Consider the following 26,594-nt stretch of genomic DNA (forward strand, 5'->3'; position numbering starts at 1 on the left):
CTTCCCACATCTCAGCTGCTCTGTGAAACTCCCCCTGCCCTGTGACTGCTCTGCAAGGCTCCCCGTCCCCCAGCCCCTAAACTGCTCTGTAAAACTCCCCCCTCCCCCCCTCCCCCCCACCCCCCCCCCCCCCGCCCCGTGAGGCTCCACCCACCCCCTCCCACCCCATGAATGCTCCACAAGGCTCCCCCTGCCCCTCGACTGCTGGGTGAAACTTGCTGCCACTGGTAACTGCTCCACTAAGCTCACGGCTGCCCTGCAAAGCAGCCCACCATCGCCACCACTCAGAGTCCCCAGTCCCACCCACCACCACTCCCCACTCATGGTGAGTGACTCGGGGGCAGTGGGGGGCACCGGTTGTCCTTTTAGTCATGATGGCACCTAGCTCTTTTATATATTAGAGGCCAAGTACACCTTGATTCTTGCACCTTGAAAAGAACTGTGGGCCATGAGGCTGCGGTGGGCACAGGGGCAGGTCTCAGCCCATCCTCCGAACCCCCACCTGGCCCCTCCCGCCATGGCTCTCAGTCCTCTGCCTGCCAGCATCCCTGCTCCCACCCACCGCTGCTCTCACATGCTGATGCAGACAGCACTGGCCCTGCTCGCACTCACTGATGGCGCATAGCTATTGGGGCCAGCGCCAGCAGCGGGTGCCAGCAGCGGGTGTCAAGCGGGGCCAGCGCTGTCAGCGGGTGCAAGTGGCAGCTGCTGCCATGATTGCCCCTCAGGAGCAGGGGGAGGTGGAGAAGCCCTCAGGGGCAATTGGGGCCAGCAGCTGCCACTTGCACCCATTGACAGTGCCCAGCAATAGGAACTGGTGCTGGGCACTGGCTGTGGTGCAAGCAGGGCTGTGGGTGCAAGTGGCAGCTGCTGGCCTGATCGTCCCTCAGGAGCAGGAGGAGGTGGAGAAGCCCTGAAGGACAATTGGGGCCAGCAGCCACTGCTCACACCTGCTGATGACGTCAAACAATCATGGCCGGCGCCAAGCACCAGCAGCAGGTGTGAGCAGCAGCTCCAGTGGCAGCAGCAGGTGCGAGCGTTGGGCGGGACCAAAGCACAGACGAGCAAAGAATTTTCAGTAACCACCAGAGGCTCAGTCTGATGACAGTGCTCAGTGCCCCACCTTTGTCTGGCACTGCTGCTCACCAGCTCCACCATCCCACCACAGCTGACGCCCACCATGTTCCACCTGTGCCCCTGGTGGTTAATGCACGTCATAGTAACCAGTTTGATTGCTAAGTTGTCCTGCCATACAATATATTTGAATATTAGCCTTTTATTATACAGGACTAGAGGCCCAGTACACAAAATTCATGCATGGATAGGGTCTCTAGCAGATGCCAGCTGCCAGCATGGGCCTTCCTTCCCCCTGCTGCATGTCACCACTGCCACCAGCCGAGGCAGGGCTGGCTAAGGGAGCGACAGCAGGCAGTTGGCCATGCGGCCCCACCCCCTGGTCAAACTCCATGTCAAAGGAACAATTTGCATATTAGGCTTTTATTATATAGGACTGGAAGCCGGGTGCATGGATGTGTGCACAAGTGTGGTCCCTCAGCCTGGCCTGTGCCCTCTCACAATCTGAGACCCCTCAGGGGATGTTGAACTGCCAGTTTTGTTTTTGGCCTGGTCCCCGCAGGCAAGGCTGAGGGACCCCACTAGTGCATGAATCTGTGCACCGGGCCTCTAGTGTGCATATAAGATCTTTGGTTAATCTTGCCCTGCCCTCTCCCCTCCCCCCTTCCCTCTGAGATTCATTAATCTGTTCCATGTTTCTGTGCCTGTGGTTTCCGCTCACTCCGGTATTGAGTGTCTGCCCCCTGGTGGTCAGTGTGCATCATAGCTACTGGTCAAACGGTCACTTAGGCTTTATATATATATATATATATATGTTCTTCTAACTTCTCATCACCATGTTTTGAAGATTTACCCATGTTGAAAAATATATATCTAGTTCATTCTAGCTATATCATATTTGATGGTGTGCACCTCCCATCATTTGCCATCTACTCTGCCAGTTTGATATGTAATCTGTTTCTTCCTGGGTTATATATTACCTGGCTGCCTGAAGTATGCTGAGATTTGACCCTAGTTGTGGGTCTAGTGGCATTTTGAGGTGGTTGTGGTGGACCTTAAAAACAGCATCCACTTTCAAGGGGTCTGCTCCAGGTGAGGTTATCACAAGATTTTAAGCAGTGAAACAGTTATTCTAGACACTGAAAGGCAGCAAGCATGCTTCAACTGATAAGGGAGGTTCAGAATGACTTGATTCAAGATTGTCAGTCTTATCTGGGTCCAAACAGAAAGATGTCTCCATTCCAAGTTTTAGGGCACATGTGTCAAACACAAGGCCCGCGGGCCAAATCCGTCCCGCCAGGCCTTGCAATGTGGCCCGCACTGCGCTGTCATCATTGCACTCTGCTGCGTTTCCATCACAATGACAGTTTATGACTGTTCAGTAAACCATTCGGCCCGCGATTTAGGCTGGATTTTAGATTTTGGCCCCTTCTCTGATTGAGTTCGACACCCCTATTTTAGGGTCCCATTCCTAATAAATGCCCTTTCACATGAGAAATTTGATGAGACCAAGTTCAACTCATAATTCATCATCCAGTTCAGTTGATTTTCAGGAATATGAGGCCTGCAGCTATAGATTGATGGGCTGAGAGTTAATAGACTTGAGCTTGTAATTTTTTTTTTTTTTTTTTTTTTTTTTTTTTTTTTTGTAAAGCACTCAAGTGAACTCAAAATAATCCTCCCCAAACCAGTCTTCTGTTTTTTTTAGGAGAGGAATTTTATTTCACTTTTTAAATTTAATACATCTTTATTGTTCAGATTATTACAATTGTTCCTCTTCCCCTCCTCCCCCATAGCTACCCTCCACCAGGTTCCCACCCCACCCGCTGACCTTACTCCCCCTACTGTCTTCATCCATAGGTGTAGGATTTTTGTCCAGTCTCTTCCCACCCCCCCCCACTCCCCTTTTTCCCTGAGAATTGTCAGTCCACTCCCTTTCTATGCCCCTGATTCTATTATATTCACCAGTTAATACTGTTCATCAGATTTTTTATTCCCTTGGTTTTTAGATTCACTGTTGATAGATATGTATTTGTTGTTCATAATTTTTATCTTTATATTTTTCTTCTTCTTCCTCTTCTTAAAGAATACCTTTCAGCATTTCATATAATACTGGTTTGGTGGTGATGAACTCCTTTAGCTTTTTCTTATCTGTGAAGCTCTTTATCTGACCTTCCAATCTGAATGATAGATTTTCTGGGTAGAGTAATCTTGGTTGTAGTTTCTTGCTATTCATCACTTTGAATATTTCTTGCCATTCCCATCTGGCCTGCATAGTTTCTGTTGAGAAATCAGCTGAAAATTGTATGGGTGCCTCATTGTAGGTAACTGTTTTTCTCTTGCTGCTTTTTAATATTCTCTCTTTGTCTTTTGCTCTTGGAATTTTAATTATGATGTGTCTTGGTGTGGTCCTCTTTGAATTTCTTTTGTTTGGGGTTTTGTGCGTTTCCTGAGCTTGTAAGTCTATTTCTTTCATCAGGTGGGGGAAATTTTCTTCACTATTACTTCAAATATGTTTTCAGTATCTTGCTCTCTCTCTTCTTCTGAGACCCCCATAATTTTGATGTTGGTATGCTTGAAGTTGTCCCAGAGGCCCCTTACACTATCTTCAACTTTTTGGATTCTTTTTTCTTTTTCGGAGGAGTGTTTTTTGCTTCTTTGTATTCCAAATTTTTGACTTGATTCTTGTGATCCTCTAGTCTGCTTTTAGGTCTCTGTATAATATTTTTTATTTCAGTCAGTGTATGCTTAATTTCTAGTTGATCCTTTTTCATATCCTCGAGGGTCTCATTAAATTTATCTGCTTCTTCTCGGAAATTCTTGAAAAACCTTATAACCGTGGTTTTGAACTCTATATCCAGTCGCTTGCTTTCCTCCATTTCCTTCATTTGTGTTCTGCCTCTTTGTCCCCACATATTAGTTGCTTCCTTGAGTTGATGGAGTGGCTTTGTGTGCTAGGTGTCCTAGCAGAACCAAGTGGTTCAGCCTCCCCAATTACCTGAGGTGGACACTCTTGGTGTGCCCCTTTGTGGGATGTGTGTGCAATGTTTTTGTAGTTAAGCCTAGATTGTTGTTAGTATCACTGGGGGGAGTTGACCTTCAGGCCAATTGGCTGTGAGGATCAGCTGTGTCTCTGCTAGGAGAGCTTCTGTGCTCAGCTTGGATGGGGCGGAGTCTCAGGGTGGAGCAGACAGTCTTGGTTTCCTGTCAGCTCTGCCCTAAGAGGCCCCTGTGTGTCAGTGTCCCATGGCAATGGCTGCACACACCTCTGAGAGAAGGCTGCTCTCGAGTTTAGCCCGCTGCCAGACAGTCCAGTTTCTCCCCGAATGAGTCTGGGTACCCAAAAGTCTCACCCAGAACTGGGGTTCAGAGCAGTCACAACTGGGGCCCAATGCAGTCGGAGCTTATCTCCTTCCCACTAGGGAACGCCAGCCAAGCACTCAGCCGCTCTCCTCTCCGGCTCTGTCCTCTCCGCTTGCGCCGCGTGTCTCCGTACCTCAGGCTTTTCCAGCTCCTCCACACTTTTTTCTGGTTTTCTCCTTGCTTCTCCTTGCTTCTCATTGTAGAATTTCCAGTCAGTTGACTTTCCTGTAGTTCTGGGTAATGTCCATTTCATATTTTAGTTGTATTTTATTGAAATTGTTGTGTGCGCTGCGGCTAGGTGTTTACCTGGGTGCAGCCATGTTGAATTCTCCTAGTTGTAGTTTTGAAATTGTTGTTGTGCAAGGCTGCAGTATAGGTGTTTACCTATGCCACCATCTTGGTTTCCTTTATTTCATTTTAATTATTTTTTAAAATCCTCACCTGAGGATATTTTTCTATTGATCTTTAGAGAAAGTAGAAGAGAGAGGGAAAGACAGAGAGAGATATCAATGTGAGAGAAACACATCAATTGGTTACATCCTGCACGTGCCCCAACCAGGGCCCTGGGCTGAGGAGGAGCCTGCAACTGAGGTACATGCCCTTAACCAGAATTGATCCTGGGACTCTTTGATCTGCAGGCCAGCACTCTAGCCACTGAATCAAACCAGCTAGGGCCCAACACCAGTCTTTTTGGTCATTACTGGTACAATGGTTAAGTGTCAATCTACTCTCTATCAGTCTATTACCATTTTGCTTGCTTTAAAAATTTTTTAAAACATTTAAAAAAAAAATAAAGTGTAACACAGAAATGTAAACTAAACCACTTCCACTTTCCTCTTTTCTTCTCCCATCCCTTTTGTTTTATTTGAAACTAGTCCACATGCTATAGATAAGACTACATGCACTATGAGGGCAGCTTCAGTTTTACTTTTCCTCCTTTAATAACCAACCAACCACCAAAATTGGTGTTCAGATCCAATGGGAAAGGGAACCTGCAGGCAAAATAATTTCCTCCTCCACTTCTTCTTCTTCTTCTTCTTCTTCTTCTTCTTCTTCTTCTTCTTCTTCTTCTTCTTCTTCTTCTTTTTCTTCTTCTTCTTCTTCTTCTTCTTTAATGAAACACAATTTATTATTGTATTATTTTCCACATAAACAACTGTAAATTTACTTTTGCCCCACCCTGTATGTTAACATTTATTTTGTAGATTAAAATTTTAAGCAGCCACTGTTCTGAATTCTCATATTATTCTCAATTGATTTAAAGTTAATGTTTAGGTTTCTCATATGTAAAATAATATCTACTACAAAACATTTTGATTCTTTTAAAAATATTTATATTACCAATTTCATTTGCATGTCTAGTGATATTAATCAGTACATATAGAACATAGTTAGAATATAGTGACTATATTGGGCTCATGTTTTATTACCAACTTTAATGAAAAGGCTTCTAGGTATTTTTTCTGGCTTTAAACAAAATCACTGTAGAAAGTTTTCCTTCTATTCTTATTTTACTTAGAGATTTTGTTTTCTGTTTTTTTTAAAAAAAATTAAATTATTATCTGTGTACATATCTTACCATTGCCCCTCCTCCCATATATACCCTCCCTCCCCAGAGAATTTCCTCTTCTTATGATGGGATAACTGGTGCTGACCCTGCTTATCCACCACAGACAACAATAAAAGTGGACAAAATATAATGAGACAATTATTTTCAGGCATTACACAGTAAGCATTACCTATATACACTGAGTGGCCAGATTATTATGATCTCTGAATGCATCATAATCTGGCCACTCAGTGTATATCCTATATAATTGTCCCCTCAACAGTTCAACCAGCAGGCAGGCCAGCCAACTGCCCATGTCCCCTCCCCCTGGCCAGGCTTGCTGGACCCCACCCATGCATGAATTCATGCACCAGGCCTCTAATCCTATCTAATAAATGAGAAACATGCAAATTGACTGTACCTTTGCCACACCAACAAGCCCCGCCCACCAGCCAATCACGACGAGTATGCAAATTAACTCAACTAAGATGGCGGTTAAATTTGCATATCCAGGCCAGAGCGAAGACTGAAGACAATGTAGAAAGAAGCCAAGCGCTGCAGAAGGGTGTGAAGCTGCGGAGAAGCAAGCAAGCAGGGTGGGGGAGAAAGGAGGGAATCAGGCAAGGCAGCAACCACAGCAGGAAGCCCTATTGTAGGAATCTTCCTGCAACAGGCCTCTAGTATATACCGTATTTTTCGGACCATAAGACGCACTTTTTTCCCCCCAGAAGTGGGGGAAAAAAGTCCCTGCGTGTTATGGTCCAAATATAGCCTACACATATACTTTAAAAAAAAAGTTTTTTTACTTGCCATGCTCTGTGTGGTCTCTGTGTGCTTGCCCGGCTCTAAAATGGTTCTAAATGCTGCTGTTTACTTTACAGTAGGGGTGTCGAACTCAATCAGAGAAGGGGCCAAAATCTAAAATCCAGCCTAAATCGCGGGCCAAATGGTTTACTGAACAGTCATAAACTGTCATTGTGATGGAAACGCAGCGGAGTGCAGTGATGACAGCGTGGTGCGGGCCACATTGCAAGGCCTGGCGGGACGGATTTGGCCCGCGGGCCTTGTGTTTGACACATGTGCTTTACAGGGTTGATTACATGTGTTTATGACTGTGATGTTGGGTTTTAATGCACATAAAATATTTTAGGACACTATTTGTTTCAGAATCTTTTTTTCTTCATTTCCCTTCTCTAAAAACGGGTGAGTCTTATGGTCCGGAGCGTCTTATGGTCCGAAAAATACGGTATATAAACTGAATGGCCAGATTGTTATACATTCAGAGATCATACTAATTTGGCCACTCAGTGTATATACTACCGTGTTTCCCCGAAAAGAAAACATCCTCTGAAAATAAGACCTACTTACAGGTTTCCCTCTGAGTGAAATATAAGGCATCCCCCCGAAAAAAAGCCCCCCCCCCCCCCCAGAGCCGCCCCAACTGGCGTCTAGCAAGAAATGAAAATTAATTTTCCATAAACGTCACCAGGGCCGCCCCAACTGGCGTCTAGCAACCAGTGACGTTACGCGGAGTCCTGACATCACTGCTGTGTGGAGGCGGAGCGGAGGTCGATGTGAGCGGTGAGAGTGGGGCAGGAGAGAGGAGGAGACTTTTGCAGATGCGTGTGTAGAAGAACAGGAGGATTAGAGCGGACAGGACGTGGCAAAGGTGGTGAGTGCTGGTCTGACTCTGGTGACACTACCTGATGCTCACGGCCGCCCTCATGATGACTGAAGGTTCTCAGTCAGTGGCAGACCCTACTCCAGCCCAGATCCAGGCCTCAGCAAGCCCAGTGACAATCCCCAGGCAGGCCCCAGGGGGTAAATGTCTGATAAAGGGGTAGGAGGGATGTCTGGTGAAGGTGTTCAGTGGCACAGGGGTGGGGGGAGGGGGATCACTTAAAATGGCACAGGAGGATCAGAAGGGGCAATCAAAATGACACAGGAGGATCAAAAGGGGTTACTAAAATGGTAAAACCCCCTCTGATTCTCCTGTGCCATTTTGATCCCCCCTCTGATCCCCCCTGTGTCATTTTAAGTTATACCCTCCCCTCACCTTGATACCCCAATTCCTTTTTTTTACTCCTAGAAATGAGCACAAAAAGAAAAAGCTACTCCGTGGAGTACAAGAAAGGAATCGTGGAAGACTCTTGGGGCCAAATCTTACTGCTTTCTGCAAAGAGATGTTGAGTATCCGATTGGTCCGAAAATGGCGAGCAGAGTATGGTAACCTCATTGAACAAGTGGACAAGGGAAATGCTAAAAAGCGCAAGTGTGGATCAGGTTGGCAACCATTATTTTCCGAGCTGGAAGACCTGATCTGTGAATGGGTTGTTGACAGGAGAGCAGAGGCTTTTGTTGTGAATAGGGCTCAGATTCAAGAATTTGCCCTTGCAATGGCACCACAGTTTGACATAGCCCCCAAAGACTTCAAAGCACCACAACACTGGCTGGATAATTTCCTTCAGCAAAGTGAACTGTCTTTAAGAAGATCTACAACATTGTTTAGGTTGGAAGATACTCAAGTTATTTATGGGCCAATCATCTCAAACAACAATTGAACAGTGGGATGCCTCCTTAGTGTACATTCCCTCCACTTCTTACGAAAGTGCACGTGTTTCCTGTATTTTGGCAATTTGTCTGGATGGCACTAAAATCCCACCTTTAATCATTTCTAAGGGCAAGAAGGAAAAGATTGAACGTGTTTTGGGCGTTTTTATTCTTGAAACTGAAAAAGCCTGGGCCACACAAGCAGTTATAAGGAAGTGGGTTGATTTAATGCTGCCGCATGTTATGCAAGGGAGCCAAAGAGGTCTGCTAGTCTGGGATGCAGCCAGCACTCACCATGCTAAAGACATGAAGACATTTCTTCACGAAAGAAAAATAGATCAGATAATGATTCCTGCAGGAATGATGGCCTATCTCCAGACTCTTTATATTGCAATAAACAAGCCATTCAAAGACAATTTGCTCATGGAAATTAATGACTACATTGAAAATAGAATGGAGAGAAATCAATGTGGAACTTTGTGAAACCTAAACTGCAAGAAGTTGTGACTTGGGTGACGAATTTATGGGAGAAAATCACTGACAGTTGCATTGCAAATGCACTGCGAGCAGAAGTACTCATTTAAAGACAGTGCTGTTGCTAAACATGAGAGATTTGGTCCACTGATTCTGAAAGAAATGGAGTCACAAGAAATTCACCAGGAAATTCAGGAATTGGATTGTTATGATGATGTTCCAGAAGATGATGACATGATCGTCATTTAATAAATGAGTAAATTCTTGATACTGTAGGATTCACATTTTGTCTGATTTGTGTTGACAACTACTGTACTACCGTGCCGTATACAGGTAATAAATTTCCTTTCTTTTCATTTAACAATAAATGTGTATCGTATTCTTCTTCATGGAAAAATAAGACATCCCCTGAAAATAAGACCTAGTGCATCTTTGGGAGCAAAAATTAATATAAGACAGTGTCTTATTTCCAGGGAAACAGGGTAGTAAAATGTTAATATGTCTGACCATCTGACTGGTCGCTATGACATGCACTGACCACCAGGGAGCAGATGCTCAACACAAGAGCTGCTGATCTGCAGTGACAGTTCTCCAGTGATGCCCCCTGAAACCAGAGAGGAGGGAGCCCAATTCCTTGTGGGGCCACATGATTCCACCTTCAGCCGTGGGTTATGTTGTTGCTGGGGCATTGTTGACCCCAAATCTAACTTACTGCACACTTGCATTTGCTTTCATATCCTGTACGACAGCAACTTTGCAAGATGTCCTCTCACACTCTGGGACCCCTCAGGGGATGTCAGAGAGCCAGTTTCAGCCCAATCCCCACAGGCCAGGCTGAGGGATCCCACCTGCTGGAGGGACCCCAGTCACTCCACAGATGCCAGGGAGGGACCACTGTGGGAGGTTGGCTCCAGGGCATGTCTGGCGCTTCTTGCCTAATCCCGCCCTGCTGGCCACCTTCTCATTAATTTCCTTTCAATGTGCACAAATCTATGCACTGGGTCACTAGTAAGAGTATAATCTCTGAGAAAAGGGAAACACATGAGAGGAGCCTTATATTCACTCCAATTCTCTGCCTGGGGACACCTGCAACACAGGAGGTAGGGTCCTAGTCTCAACAGGTTTAAAATAAAAGTGTTATGTTAAATGAATTGTTGCATTCATCTCTGGAGGTTCTAGGAGAGAGTCCATTTTCTTATTCATTTGTGTTGGCAGATTTCATTTCCTGTGCTTATAAGACCGAGGTCCATGTTTTCTTTCAGTCTATAAACTGGGGAATGCTTCCAGCTTTTAGTGGCTAACAGGTTCCTTGTGTGTATCCCCCTTCCTCCATCTTCAAAGTCAGCAATGGCAGGTTAAGTCCTTGTCATGTTGCATCTCTCTGGACCTTCTGATTTCCTCTTTTACTTTTAAGGATTAGTGTGATTAGCCTGGTTTCACATTGATAATTCAGAATAATCTCCCAATTTTATTTTAAATGATTAGCAACTTTAATTTCATCTGAAAACTTAAATCCTCCATGTAATATAACATATTCACAGGTTCTGCGGATCAAGACATGGACATTTTTGTGAGGGCCATTATTTTACTTACCACACAAAATGTGTTCTCTAACTGTAATGGAACCAAATTAGCAATCAATAACAAAAATGCAACAGGAAAAATCAAGGACACTTTGAAATAAAACTTTAGCACTACTAAATAATCCATGGATCAAAGAGAAAATATCAAAGAAAATTAAAAAAATATAGAATTGAATGAGAATTAAAATACAACATATCAAAATATATGGTATTCATCTAAAGTGGTGTCAAAGAGAAAATTTTAAAATATAGTAGCTTCATTAAGATATAATTTACCCTTTTAAAGTGTATAACTTAGCTGAAACCGGTTTAGCTCAGTGGATAGAGCATCGGCCTGTGGATTGAAGGGTCCCGGGTTCGATTCCCACCAAGGGCATGTACCTTGATTGCATGCACATCCCCTGTGGGGGGTGTGCAGGAGGCAGCTGGTCGATGTTCCTCTCTCATCGATGTTTCTAGCTCTCTATCCCTCTCCTTTCATCTCTGTAAAAAATCAATAAAATATATTTAAAAAAATAAAAAATAAAGTATACAATTTAGTGTTTTTTTAGTATGTTCAGAGTTTTGCTACCATCACCACTGTATAATAATTTAAGAACATTTTTATCACCCCCAAAAGATATTCCATACCTCTTTGTAGTTACTTATCTTTACACTGTACTAGGATAGAATGGATCACCCTCAGTCTTTTTTGAGACTATACATTTCTTTTTTTTTTTTTAATGTATTTTGTTGATTTTTTTACAGAGAGAAAGGGAGAGAGATAGAGAGTCAGAAACGTCGATGAGAGAGAAACATCAACCAGCCGCCTCCTGCACCCCCCCCACTGGGGATGTGCCCGCAACCAACGTACATGCCCTTGACTGGAATCGAACCTGGGACCTTTCAGTCCGCAGGCCGACGCTCTATCCACTGAGCCAAACTGGTCTGACTGAGACTATACATTTCTATCACCACAATTACTTTAACAAACCTGATTCTCCCTACTTCTGCAACATTATGTAGAGTTAGTGATCCGGTATGCACTCCAGTTACTTATTCCTCCCTGTCCCCAGACCCTATAAAACAAATCTACTTTCTGTTTTAATAGATTTGCATATTTTTTTCCAGTTTCTTTCTCCATTTTTATTGAAATATAAAAAATGCAGAGGTGAAATACATGATTGATGCCAAGGAATTCATGAAGCGTGAATGTGAACACTTGATTCACAGTACAAGCCCTCCTCCCAGCCCACACTGTAGGGCAGGGGAAGGGAAAGACCAAATAGATCCATAGGTTCCCAGTAAACGGGACTGTGAACACCTGATACACAAAGGAGGGCAGAAAGCAGAGGCCTGTACCCAGGCTAGAGAAACAGGACTGACAGAACCAGCAGCCAGCCAGGTACTAGGAATCTTGACATATCAGTGCCCCCAGGAGAGTGCCCAAAGGGAGTTGGGCTGGTCAGTGAGGACCCCCCCCCCCCTCCGCCTCCCATGGTACAGGCTCTAGGCTCTGGCCAAGACTATGGGGACAGGATCACTGTGTAGGGATTTCCCTGCTGCCATAAGTCAAGGCTACAGGAAGGCAGGGTGGTGAGGGTGGGGGGGAGACATTCTCAGGGTTCACCAGAAAGGAGTATAATTCTAAAGGATACAGTTGGAATACAGGGTAGTCATCATCACTGGGGTCCAGATTGTCTGAAAAACAACAAGGTCTTGGGACCCCTACTCCTTGGGGAAGGTTGCTAGACCTAACTAGCACAATCTCTGCCCATGCCCTCCAGAAGTCCCCAGCAGGAGGAAGGAGCCACCACAGATTCTGAGGTACTGAGTAACCTCTGGCCAGAGCAGAGACCAGTGTGACTCCACAACAGACAGGACTGAAAGAGCCTTTGGCCTAGAGTCTCTCCTTAGACAAGGCATAGAGGCTGAGCCTGCTCCCCTGCTTAGGCACCAGGGATCTCTCAGGGTGGGGGCGTTGACTATCTCAAATGGATTTTAGAACTCAGCCACGTCATCCAAGCTTTGTTCAGGCAGAAGCAGGGGCTTAGAATATTCTGGGGGCAGTGCCACTTGGGAAAAGCTGACCAGGATGTGTGGAAGAGAAGGCAGAAACAGGAAGCAGACTCCAGGTTGAATTCCTCATTTGCTGAGTACCCATGCTGAAGGGAGGAGAGGAGCAGGGGGCTTTCACCCAGGCCTTCACCCAGACAGAAAGGAGCCTCAGCAAGGCCTGCCTAAGCCAGCTCTCCTTTCATTTCCTGGGCAATCAGGAGTGGGCGGACCAGCCCAGTTAACCATCCCAGCCAACAGTGATTTTGGCATCTGCAATTGTCAGGGAAAGAGGAAGGAGAAAGCAGAAAAGGGATTCTAGGGCCAGTCCTCCCAATGGAAGAGCCAAGGTCAGCTCTGCACAGCCCTGCAGGAACCAGGGACCCAAAGAAGCAGAAGTATAGGTGAAGAAAAATGTCTCATTGTAATAGCGAGGACTCCAGGGTTGGCAAGGTGGACTGGAAATAAGGGGAGGAGGAGCTACCCAGTTGGCTGGCTCCAGCTTCTATCTTCTCAGGCTCCATGACCCCTTCTGGGCAGGAGCCCTGGGCTCCTATAAGGCTGATGCCAGGAGGAAGAGTCCAAACTAGTACTTGTGGAGGAAGGGCTATCAGAGAAGGGGACTGGTGGGCAGGGACTGGACTCAGAGCCCCTAGAAGTCAGGTGTAGGGAACAACACCCTTTGATGGCCCAGGAGGAACTTGGTAAAGTTATTAATGGGATTAATGGCCTTGAGAGTGATGGCAGCATCCTTGGCCTACAGCTGGTTAGGACCAAAGACAACAGCTGGGTTAGTGTTGGTCATTTTGTTTTGGTCACACTGGGCAGAAACCTGCACCAGGAAGGTGGCGAGGAAACAAAGCACCTGGTAGTTCTCCTTGGGCAGCATCAGAAGGACCTGCAGCCTCACCTCCACTCTCTGGCTCTCATCAATGTTAAGGGGGTAGAGGTCAAAGGTGAGCAGGGGTTCAGGAAGCTCCCAGAGGAAGGTCTTGAAGATGACTGCTGGCAAGTTTTAGTTGTTGTACTGGTCAAAGTCCACAGGCAGCCCCATGTTGTATTTCTGCTGCACCTCTTATACAACTTAGATGTTGGCAGACCTCCGGAAAATCCCTTCAGTGGTGAGAGCATGAGCCTGCAGGTGGGCAATGGTCTCCGGGAGCATGAGAGGAATGGGCTCCTGCTCTGAGTTCTTCTTCTGGAGGTGCTTCAGTGAGACCCCAAACTGCTGGTTGGACAGAGGGAGCCGTGTTGGCATGGGCTTGGGGGCTGTTGCAGGTCTCTTCTGTGTGAACTTCAGAAAGTCATCATCCTTGAGCACTTGCTGAGGGATCCCTAATTTCTCCAGCTTCACATGCTTGCTTAACTCACTGAGGTAATTCACATAGAAAATCTACCCAAACTTGAAGCTAATGAGAGGCTTAAAGAGGATGAGCAGGGTTTTGATGACCATGGTAGGGTGCACAATGTACAGGGCCTTGATGTTCTTCTTGTATTTTCGGTCAAACTCCCGGTAGGCATCCCAGAGCCAGCTGAAGGAGGGCTTGTTGTTGCTGGTCAGGCCATGGTGCAGGTAAGCAGTGTGTAATCACTTCCTATGTACTAGGCCAAGGTGTGTTTCAGGTACCCCAAGAGCTTAATGTAGGCCAGCTGGTGGCTGGGAGGCATTCATCAGGCACTAAACACAATGATCTTTTGCCCATACTTGTCATCTCCTACCACCTCCGCAATCTGGTGCCTGGCGATGTTATAGTAACATCCCACTTCAGGTGTGTGACAGGTTCTAGGGAGCTGCTTTTGGAGTCATCTGACTTGGGAAAGTCGGGCATTTCATCTGAGGACCAATTCTTCTCATCAATGGAGGCTAGCTTCAGCTGGTTCAGAGCCTAGCTGGTGTCATCCAAGGTCAGGTCATCCTGCAGCTCCAAAAGTGGGCCTGTCCCCAATAGTCTCAGCCCATAGAACCTGAAGAGAAACCGCTGTCGGGCTCTGCTCCTTTTCTGCCTATTCTTTTCTTGCAAGTAAATAGAATCATAAAATATACTGTATAGTCTTTTGTGATTGTCTTCTTTCACTTTAAAAAAATATATTTTATTGATTTTGTACAGAGAGGAAGGGAGAGAGATAGAGTTAGAAACATCGATAACGATAAGAGAGAGTCATCAATCAGCTGCCTCTTGCACACCCCCTACTGGGGATATGCCCGCAACCAAGGTACATGCCTTTGACCGGAATCGAACCCGGGACCTTTCAGTCCCCAAGCTGAAGCTCTATCCATTGAGCCAAACCGGTTTCAGCTTCTTTCACTTAATATAAGGTTTACAAGGCTCATCCATGTTGCAGGATTTATCAGTATTGCATTCCTTTTTTTAAAAATCAATTATTCCATTGTATGGTAAAACATTTTATTTTTATTTTTTTTTTGTGTGTGTTTGTTTTTTTAGTTTTTACTTATTTATTTATTTATTTTTAAAATTTATTTGTTGATTAAGCTATCACATGTTTGTCCTCATCCCTCCCCCACCATTCCCATCCCAAACCCCTCCCCACACATGCTTCCACCCCCCTGTTGTCCGTGACCACTGGTTTGGTTTAAATGTATGCACACAAGTCCTTTGGTTGACCTATCCCCCTTACTCCCACCCTCCTCTACCTCTGAGGTCTGACAGTCTGATCGATTTTCCCTGTTTCCAGGTCTGTTTTTGTTCATCAGTTTATGTTGTTCATTATTTACCCTAGTTGAGTGAGATCATGTGATACTAGAAATACACTTATAAGAACTGAAAATGAGACAAGCAATAATGATTATGCTGAGAGGCAAATGAATCAGTCTGTAGTGAGTTTCTTTCTGGGCCAACAGTTCTTTTGAGTCCCAATTTCAATGTCAAACAGTTCCTTATGTGTACAGGTCAGCAATGATATTTCAGTTCTGGATGGTGGACAGATAGTGGTAATGCAGGTCCGACCCTCTCTTGTTTGGTCCTGGGCAACCTGCAGCGATGCACAGCTGCTGACTGCTAGTATGGCAAGCATCGTCAGATCTTCCATCTCTGGACTGTTTCTCTTCTGTCTTCATGGCTGAAGCAGTCCTGTCAATTCCTCTCTGATGCAGGAATCCACATGGTCTCAGGGTTCTTTTCTGAAAATATACAAACATATTCTCAACCAAAAGTTAATAAAGGAATATTTTCTATACATTTGACTTGGGATCCTTTTTCATTTTTTGCCCAAAATGATTTTCCTTTGGCTTGTTTTGATACCACGTGTGTTTTTCATGGGTGTCTTGCTATTAGCATTACAAATGAAAGTTAATTTTCTAAAGTAAAAGTTTTCTAGATGTAATTTACTTATAGGATATTTTCCCTTACATGATATTCTTCTACTACTTATTTATTTTTTGTGTGTCAATCCTCATCTAAGGATATTTTTTCCATTTATTTTTAGAGAGTGTGGAAGGGAAGGGGAGAGGTGGAGAGAAACACTGATGTGAGAGAGACACATTGATTGGTTGCCTAATTTCTGTCTGGGGCCAGGGAGGAAGCCTGCAACCGAAGTACATGCCAGTGATCAGAATCAAACCCTTTCATCCATGGGCCAATACTCTACCCACTGAGCCAAACCGGCCAGGGTGATATAACACATTTAAAAAAATGTTTTTGTTGATCCTCACCTGAGGGTATTTTCCCACTGATTTTTAGACAGAATGTAAGGAAGGGGAAGAGACAGAGAAACATCAATGTGAGAGTGACACAATGGATGTCTCCTATGCCTGCCCCAACCAGGGCCAGGGATTGAACCTGCAACCCAGGCACATGCCCTTTACTGGAATAAAACCCGGGACCTTTAGTGCCAGGGCCAATGCTCTATCTACTGAGCAAAACTGGCTAGGGCAAGATAAAATACATTTTATTTATCCATTCAACAACTGATGGGCATTTGAGAAGTTATACGTTTTGATTATCATGAATAATGCTGCTTATGAACATTCCTGTGCAGGTTTTTGTGTGAACATATGTTTGCAATTCTTCTGAGTATATCTCAGGGTGAAACTGCTGGGTCATATGATAACATCATTTACCATTTTAAATTAATACAGAAATTGTTTTCCAAAGTAGCTACAATATCTTACAATCTTATGAAATAGAAATTTATAACAACAAATGCTGTTTACATTGTTAAAGAGGAAAGGTCTCAAATCAATAACCTAAGTTCTCTTCTTCAAACAATTAGAAAATTAAAAGCAAAGTGAAACCAAAGAAAGCAGAAGGAAGGAAATAACAAAAATAAGAACAGAAAACGCTGAAATTGAAAACATGAAAACAATAGAGAATTCAATGAAATAAAAAGTAGTTCTAAAAAATAAGAAATTGATAAACATTTAGCAAGATTGACAAAGATAAAAAGAGAAAAGTCATCCCTGGTCAGTGTGCTCAGTGGTTAGAGTGTCAGCCCATGCACCAGAGGTTCATAGTTTCAATTATCAGTCAAGGGCACATACCTCAGTTGCAGATTTGATCCCAAACCCTGGTTGGGGCGAGTATGGGAAGTAATCAATATCTCTCACACATTGATGTTTCTCTCTGTCTGTCTTCCCCTCCCATCCTCTCTAAAAAATCAATGGAAAAATATAAATATGATTAATATCATTAGTTACTATAGAAAGACAAATTAAAACCACAATGATATACCACTGAATACCCACTAGAATGATTAAATTTTAAAAAAGGTAGAAAAGAACAATTTCGGCAAAGATGCAGAGAATTGGAAAACCTTATAAATTGCTGGTGGGAATGTATATGGTGCAGTCACTTATAAGCAAAATGAACTAACAAGCAAAATAGATAGGCTCATAGATAGAGAGCAGGCTGATAGTTGTGGGGTACGGCTGGGTAGGGTATGGAGGGATTGAGCAAAAAAGAGAAAAAAATGTGTGGACATGTGAAATAGTGTAGTGATTGCAGGGGTGGGGTGTGGTGGAGGTGGGTAGAGGGGAGATAAATAGTGATGGATCGAGACTTGACTTGGGATGGTGAACACACAATACAGTGTACAGATGACATGTTGTAAAATTGTGCACCTGAAATCTATATGATTTTGTTAATCAGTGTCACCCCAATAAATTCAATTAGAAAAAACAACAACAGTTTTGCAGTTTCTTAAAATGTTAAATATGTTTACCATATGACCCAGAAATTACTCTCCAAGGTGATTACCCAAGAGTGTTACAAAAGACTGGAGAAAAACCAAGCAATGCTTAGAGAAATGGGTAGCTTTATTATGCCAGCGGTCTCAGTGAAGTCACCTTCAAGAAAATCTGAGAAAGCAATATGGTGGGAGCTTTTCTTTATATTCTACTAGAAGCTCAGTGAGCAAAATTTCTGCACAAAGGGGGAGGGGGGTCCCCCCTCAGCCCAGCCTGCACCCTCTCCAATCCAGGACCCCTCAGGGGATGTCCAACTGCTGGTTTGGGCCTGATCCTTAGGATTCGCAGCCAGACATCCCTCTCACAATCCTGGACCACTGGCTCCTAATTGCTCACCTGCCTGCCTGCCTGCCTGATCCGCCCCTCACTGCCTCTGTGTGCCAGCCTGATCACCCCTTACTGCCCCCTCTGCTGGCCTGGTCACCCCCAACTGACTCCCCTGCTGGCCTGGTCACCCTTTATAGCCCCCCCCTGCCAGCATGGTCAACCCACCTAGCCTGCTTGTTCAGTGGTTTGGTCATCCCTCACTAACCCCCTTATGGCCTGGTCATAGGCAGCCATCTTGTGAGGGCGTGACAGCAATTTGCATGTTACCTTTTTATTATATAGAATTGGTCTCTTTGTCCCCCAAATATGGTTTTTTTCCCCAGACCTTTTGCAGGCTTTACAAAGAGCTCTGTGTAGATATTTTGCAGGCAGCTTGTAATCTGGAGCGCAGTACAACTTAGTAGATAACAGGCACCTGGTATGAAAGTGGGTAGAAACAGAAGCTAAAAGCAAAGTTAATTTATGGAACAAGAGACCATCTAAAAATAGCAGAGTTGACTCACAGAATAAAAGACCACCTAAATAGCAGAGAATTTTAAACAGCAGTTTTACAAAATAGAGTTTACTACCCATGTTTCCCCGAAAATAAGACCTAGTGCATGGAAAGATAAAACATCCCCTGAAAATAAGACCTAGCGCATCTTTGGGAGCAAAAATTAATATAAGACACTGTCTTATTTTCGGGGAAACAGGGTATGCATAAGGTTGATAACACAGGTTGGTACTGCTTCTCTGGGAAGGCTCTAAATGTTGGGAAGAATTAGCCTTTAGCTTTCTCAAGAGGGTTGAAAACATATGCCCACACAAAGACTATTACAAGAATTTTTCTAGCAGAATTTTTCATTATAACAAAAAGTAAAAACAAACTAAATGCTCATTATCTGATGAAATTGATAATCAAAATGGTATGTCCATACAATGGGATAATATTCAGCCATAAAAATAAAGTACTGATATATCTACAATGTGAATGAAACTCGAAAACATTATACTAAAGCACAAAGAAACCAGGCACAAAAGGTCACAGATTATATCTACCTATATTGATACATAAGTTGTATGATTCCATTTATATGAAATGTCCAGAATAGGCAAATCTTTAGAGACAGAATGTGGTTGCATGAACTTCAGAATGGGAACAGGGACTAGCTATAAATAAGATTTTATTGGGGTGATGAAAATGCTCTAAAATGTACTTATGGTAATAGTTACACAACTTGGAAAATTTACTAAAAATTGTTGAATTGTACACTTTAAACGGGGAAATTGTATGATTTAAAATCTGCAATAATAAAGGTATATATATATATATATATATATATATATATATATATATATATATATTTAAAATATATTTTATTAATTTCTTACAGAGAGGAAGAGAGAAAGATAGAGAGAAACATTGATCAGCTGCCTCTTGCACACCCCCGACTGGGGATGTGCCCACAACCAAGGTACATGCCCTTGATCGGAATCAAACCTGGGACATTTCAGTCCGCAGGCCGATGCTCTATCCACTGAGCCAAACCCAACTGCTAAATGTCAGGGGTGTGTAGTGGCTGTTGTTCTGCTCAGATGGGATATTTGGCCATAATAAGAAATATATATTTGGCCCAGCTAATGTTCAATGGTTGAGTGTCACCCTATGAACCAGGAGGCCACAGTTTGATTTCATTCAGAGCATATGCCTGCCCGGATTGTAGGTTCAATCCCCAGTAGGGGGCGTGTAGGTGGCAGCTGATCGATGATTCTCACAATTTTTAAAAAAATATATATTTTTACATACAAAGCAACTGATTTCTCAACAGAAACTTATCAGGCCAGAAGGGAATGGGATGAAATATACAAAGTCATGCAAAGTAAGGGTCTGAATCCAAGAATACTGTACCCAGCAAGGCTATCAATCAAAATTGAAGGGGAAATCAGGAGCTTCACAGACAAAAAAAGACTGAAGGAATTTATCTCCACCAAACCAGCAATGCAAGAAATGCTAAAGGGTCTACTGTAAAAATAAAGAAATAAGAAGTGAAGAAGGAACACGGGTATAGAATAAAAATGGCGTCAAATGAGCACCTATCAATAATAACCTTAAATGTAAATGGATTAAATACTCCAATCAAAAGACATAGGGTAACAGATTGGATAAGAAAACAAGACCCATACATCTGTTGTCTACAAGAAACCCACCTCGGAAAAAGAGATGCACACAGACTGAGGGTGAAGGGATGGAAAAAAGTTTTCCAGGCAAATGGAAATGAAAAAAAAGCTGGGGTAGCAATACTTATATCTGACAAATTAGATCTCAGAGTGAAGGACATAATAAGAGATAATGAAGGCCACTTCATAATACTAAAGGGAACAATCCAACAAGAAGAAATAACCCTGGTAAATATATATGCACCCAATACAGGAGCAACCAAATACATTAAAAAACTGCTGGAGGACATTAAGAGAGAGATTAATAGCAATACAATCATAGTAGGAGATTTTAATACCCCACTGTCACCCTTCGACAAATCATCTAAACAAAAAATCAGCAAAGAAATATCAATCCTAAATGACTCACTAGACCAGATGGAATTAATTGACATCTTCAGAACACTGCACCCCAAAGCCACAGAATATACATTCTTCTCAAGTGCACATGGGACATTCTCAAAGATAGACCACATTTTGGGACATAGGCAAAGTCTCTTCAAATTCAAGAAGATAGAAATCATATCAAGTATCTTCTCAGACCATAATGGCATAAAACTGGAAATTAACTACAATAAAAATAATCCAAAGAAATCAAACACATGGAGACTAAACAGCATGCTATTAAACAAGGATTGGGTTACCAGAGAAATCAAGGAAGAAATTAAAAACATCCTGGAAACAAATGACAATGAAAACACAACAATCCAAAATCTATGGGACACAGTAAAAGCAGTTTTGAGAGGGAAGTTCATATCCTTACAAGTCTATTGCAAAAAACTAGAAAAAAGGGTAACAGATGATCTAACTCTACAACTCAAAGAGTTAGAAAAGGAGCAACAAGAAAAGCCCAGTGTAAGCAGAAGGAAGGAAATATCAAAAATCAGAGCACAGATAAACGACATAGAGACCAAAAAAAAATACATAAGATCAACAAAACCAAGAGCTGGTTCTTTGAAAGAATAAACAAGATAGATGGACCTCTAGCCAGGCTAACCAAGAAACAAAGAGAGAGGACCCAAATAAACAAAATCAGAAACGAAAAAGGTGAAATAACAACAGACCCCACTGAAATACAACAAATTGTTACAAAATACTACGAACAACTCTATGCCAACAAACTGAACAACCTGGAGGAAATGGACATATTCCTAGAAAAATACAAACTTCCAAAACTCAATCAGGAAGAATCTAAAAATCTCAATAGACCAGTGTCTTGGGAAGAAATTGAAACAGTCATCAAAAAGCTTCCAGCAAACAAAAGCCCAGGGCCAGATGGCTTCACAGGAGAGTTTTACCAAACATTCAAGGAAGAACTAAAACCTATCCTCCTCAGACTTTTCCAAAAAATTCAAGAGGAAGGAACACTTCCAAACTCCTTCTATGAAGCCAGCATCACCCTAATACCAAAACCAGATAAAGACAACTCAATGAAAGAGAATTACAGGCCAATATCCCTCATGAACATAGATGCCAAAATCCTCAACAAAATTCTAGCAAATCGTCTCCAGAAGAACATCACAAAGATCATACACCATGACCAAGTAGGATTTATTCCAGGAATGCAAGGATGGTACAATATCCGCAAATCAATAAATGTGATACATCACATAAACAAATTGAAAGATAAAAATCATATAGTCATATCAATTGATGCAGAAAAAGCATTTGATAAAATCCAACACCCTTTCCTGATAAAAACTCTTAAGAAGGTGGGAGTACAAGGATCATACCTCAAAATAATAAAAGCCATATATGATAAACCCATGGCCAACATTATACTCAATGGGCAAAAACTAAAACCTTTCCCTCTAAGAACAGGAACAAGACAGGGATGCCCACTCTCGCCACTCCTGTTTGACATAGTACTGGAAGTACTAGCCATTGCAGTTAGACAAGAGGAGGAAATAAAAGGCATCCAAATTGGAAAAGAAGAAGTAAAGTTATCCTTATTTGCAGATGACATGATATTGTACATAAAAAACCCAAAAGACTCCATTAAAAAACTAATTGACTTAATAAATGAATTTGGCAATGTAGCAGGATACAAAATTAATGCCAAGAAATCCATGGCATTTCTATACACCAACAGTGAAACTACAGAAACAGAGACTAAAAAAGCAATTCCATTTACCATTGCACCAAAAAAATTAAGATACCTAGGAATAAATTTAACTAAGGAAGTAAAGGACCTATATGCAGAAAACTACACGACACTGAAAAAAGAGATAGAGGAAGATGTAAGGAGATGGAAGAATGTACCATGTTCATGGATTGGTAGAATCAACATAATCAAAATGTCCATACTTCCTAAAGCAATCTATAGGTTCAATGCACTCCCCATTAATATACCAACGGCATATTTCACTGACCTAGAACGAACTCTCCAAAAGTTCATTTGGAACAATAAAAGACCCCGAATAGCCACAGCAATCCTGAGAAAGAAGGGTAAAGTAGGAGGGATCTCAATACCAGACTTCAAACTGTATTACAAAGCCACTGTTCTCAAAACAGCCTGGTACTGGCACAAGAACAGACATATAGATCAATGGAATAGAATTGAGAACCCAGATATCAACCCAAATCACTATGCTCAATTAATATTTGACAAAGGAGGCATGAATATACAATGGAGTCAAGATAGTTTCTTCAATAAATGGTGTTGGGAAAATTGGGCAGACACATGCAAAAGAATGAAACTAGATCACCAACTTACACCATACACAAAAATAAACTCAAAATGGATGCAGGACTTAAACATCAGACGGGAAACCATAAAAATACTAGAAGCATCCACAGGCAGCAAAATCTCAGATGTATGCCAAAAGAACTTCTTCACTGATACTGCCCCTAGGACAATGGAAGCTAAAGAGAAAATAAACAAATGGGACTACATCAAAATAAAAAGCTTTTTTACAGCAAAAGAAACCCTCAACAAAACAACAAGAAAGCCCACGGTGTGGGAGAACATATTTGCTAATAACACCACTGATAAAGGTTTAATCTCCAACATCTACAGACAGCTGATACAACTAAATAAAAGGAAGGTGAATGATCCAATTAAGAAATGGGCAATGGACCTAAATAGAATATTTTCAAAAGAAGACAGAAGGAAGGCCAAAAGGCACATGAAAACATGCTCAAAGTCACTAATTATCCGAGAGATGCAAATCAAAACAACAATGCGGTACCATCTCACACCTGTCAGAATGGCCAACATCAACAAATCAACAAATGACGGGTGTTGGCGAGGTTGCGGAGAAAGGGGAACCCTAGTGCACTGCTGGTGGGAATGCAGACTGGTGCAGCCACTGTGGAGAACAGTGTGGAATTTCCTCAAAAAACTGAAAATGGAACTCCCATATGATCCAGTAATCCCACTCCTAGGAATATATCCCAAGAAACTAGAAACACCAATCAGAAAGGATATATGCACCCCTATGTTCATAGCAGCACAATCTACAATAGCCAGAATTTGGAAACAGCCTAGGTGCCCGTCAGCAGATGATTGTATCCAAAAACTATGGTACATCTACACAATGGAATACTATGCTGCCATAAAAATGAAGGAATTCTCATCATTTGCAGCAACCTGGATGGAATTGGAGAACATCATGCTGAGTGAAATAAGCCAATCAATGAAAGAGAAACACGACATGACCTCACTCATTTGTGGATAATAAAGATCATTATAAACTGATGAACCAAAAGATAGATACAGAGACAGTAAAGCAACAAGCAGATTGTCAAATTTCAGCGGGGAGGGGAGGAGGATCTGGGGGAGATAATAGATCAACTGAAGGACTTGTATACATGCATATAAGTACAACCAATGGACATAAAGCTCTGGGGAGGGAGGGGATGGGTGGGAGGGAGGGAGGGAGGGGGGAAAATAAAAAAAAATAAAAAAAAATAAAAAAATAAAAAAATAAAAAAATAAAATAAAATTGACTTTAAAAAATAAATAAAAAAATAAAAAAATAAAATCACAGGATATATCTTCAAAACCTAAAAAAAAATAAAAAATAAAAAAATAAATACTTTATAAAAATAAATCTTCACCAAATGATGCACTGGAGCATAATTTTTATTCCATGACATTACAAACTAGCTTTTGGTCATCATGCCAGATTTTTTTGTTAAATGCATAAAGTACTGCCTGCTAGTGACTGAGGTCAAGAAGACTTTTACTTGTTATCATAATTTCAATGCAAACAAAATTTTCAGAAGAAGCTCTTTTTGAAATATTTTGCATGATGTGTCAAGTGTATTTCTAATTTGCAGTTTGCAGTAGTGAAAGGATTCTAGAAAAGGTAATTATGTTATTTTAATATGTTGTATTCTATATTTTGTTTAATTCTGAAAATAAAATAATTATATCATTTTTCCATAAAAAAAAATATATATTTTATTGATTTTTTACAGAGAGGAAGGGAGAGAGATAGAGAGCTAGAAACGTCGATGAGAGAGAAACATCGACCAGCTGCCTCTTGCACACCTCCCACCGGGGATGTGACCGCAACCAATGTACATGTCCTTGACTGGAATCGAACCTGGGACCTTTCAGTCCGCAGACCGATGCTCTACCACTGAGCCAAACCGGTTTCGGCTGATTCTCATAATTGATATTTCTATATTTTTCTCCCTCTCCCTTCCTCTCTGAAATCAATAAAAATATATTTTAAATATATATATATATATATATATATATATTAGCTGTACCCGGTTATGCGTTGCTATGGCTCAGTCTGATTAAATGAAAAAGAAAGAAAAGAGAAAGTGCATTTTTCTAATATGTTTAATTTCACAATGCTTTTGGGTATACAATATTTTTTGTTGTTCCATTGTTTGTGCAGATATAGAGATTGTGTGGTTTGCCGACTCTAGAACACGCAACATATAATTGTCCATGTGATTGTTAAGTTTGTAGACGTCTTTGTTCTTGGCTGCAAGAAAAGCTTGTTCACTCAGCCAATCGTGATTCTTATAATTGGTTTGAATATTGGGAAATACTTTTTCAACCAGTTCTTCTTTTGATGTCACTAAATTGCAGAAGTTATGAGGCAATGAAATTCCTCCTAAGGTCAGATCAACCGGCACCTTTCCGTTCCCAATTTCCAGCAATTGATGTGAGAATGTTTCAGCTGATCAATCGTTTTGCAACTGGACACCCATATTTGTAGTTAATTTTAACATCTTTACATGTCGCCACAAAGTAGAGTATTTTAAGCAAGCATTTATTTCGTCCGCTGGTGTCGATCAAGAAATTACAAGTAATGTTTGCCTGAAATCTCCTGCAAGCAATATTAATGCGTTCCTAAATGGTCTGATGTTTTCACGCAAATCTTGCAATGATTGATCAAGAGTCTCCAGCGATTTTTTTGTGCTCCATTGTGCATTCATCCCAAACAATAAGTTTGTATTTCTGCAATGCTTTTGCCATGCCGGATGCTTTGGAAATATTGCACGTGGGAGTTTCAATCAATTGCATGTTCAATGGCAATTTCAAAGCGGAATGAGCAGTTCTTTCACCTGATAGCAATGTCTCAGCTAAGGCTATATCATTTTGGAATCGAATTGCTGTCAGAATCAATCTAATTAGGAACGTTTTACCAATTCCTCCTGGTGCATCCAAGATTTCTCCAACCCCATAATTGACAGTTTGCATTATTTGATCATAAATGCCTTTTTGCTCAAGCGTTAGCTTAGGAATATTTGCCCACACTACAAAAGATCACCCGTATTGTAATTTTGTTCACGATGCATTTCTACATCAAACGAAGCAGCAGCAGATTGATTCGGTGATGGCATTCCCAATTGACTGAGAACTTTGTTCGCGATTTCTAAGTACAAATCTATCATTCTCAACATTGAGATGAAATCGTAAAATTGGAAATTTGGACATCATAAATGGATCGTAAATCAGAAACACTGAAATGGAATCGTAAAATATTTAGTGTAGCATGTGTTGCTTTTACGTCCAACAGATGTGCTGTTTTTCAAAAAAAAAAGCATGTTTTTACCTGTCACAGGTGTGACATCTATATAACAGAAGGTATATAGGTACATGCACATATTCGAATGCAATGTTGTGTCAAAATTTCAAAGCAATCGGTGAAGAACTTTTGAAGATTTAAGATTTTGAACAAATGTATATATATATATATATGTATATATACATCTCAATCTCTCTTAACTCAAGAAATTCCAAGTTTAAGGAGCTCTGTGCCAGAATAGTGAG

General features: G+C 42.0%; 1 non-coding gene and 2 pseudogenes across 1 annotated transcript; all 3 read right to left on the bottom strand.

Moving 5' to 3' along the window:
* Positions 1–5,296: 5,296 nt before the first annotated feature.
* On the bottom strand, positions 5,297–5,438 carry LOC118722248. The gene has a single exon (XR_004988951.1). It is a non-coding gene; the product is annotated as a small nucleolar RNA SNORA61 (small nucleolar RNA).
* Positions 5,439–11,498: 6,060 nt separating this feature from the next.
* Positions 11,499–11,619, bottom strand: LOC118722240 (annotated as a pseudogene).
* Positions 11,620–11,754: 135 nt separating this feature from the next.
* Positions 11,755–26,215, bottom strand: LOC118721935 (annotated as a pseudogene).
* Between the last annotated feature and the right edge of the window lie 379 nt (positions 26,216–26,594).

The sequence above is a fragment of the Pipistrellus kuhlii genome, unplaced genomic scaffold, assembly GCF_014108245.1.
Source record: "Pipistrellus kuhlii isolate mPipKuh1 unplaced genomic scaffold, mPipKuh1.p scaffold_m20_p_19, whole genome shotgun sequence".
Classification (NCBI taxonomy): Eukaryota; Metazoa; Chordata; class Mammalia; order Chiroptera; family Vespertilionidae; genus Pipistrellus; species Pipistrellus kuhlii.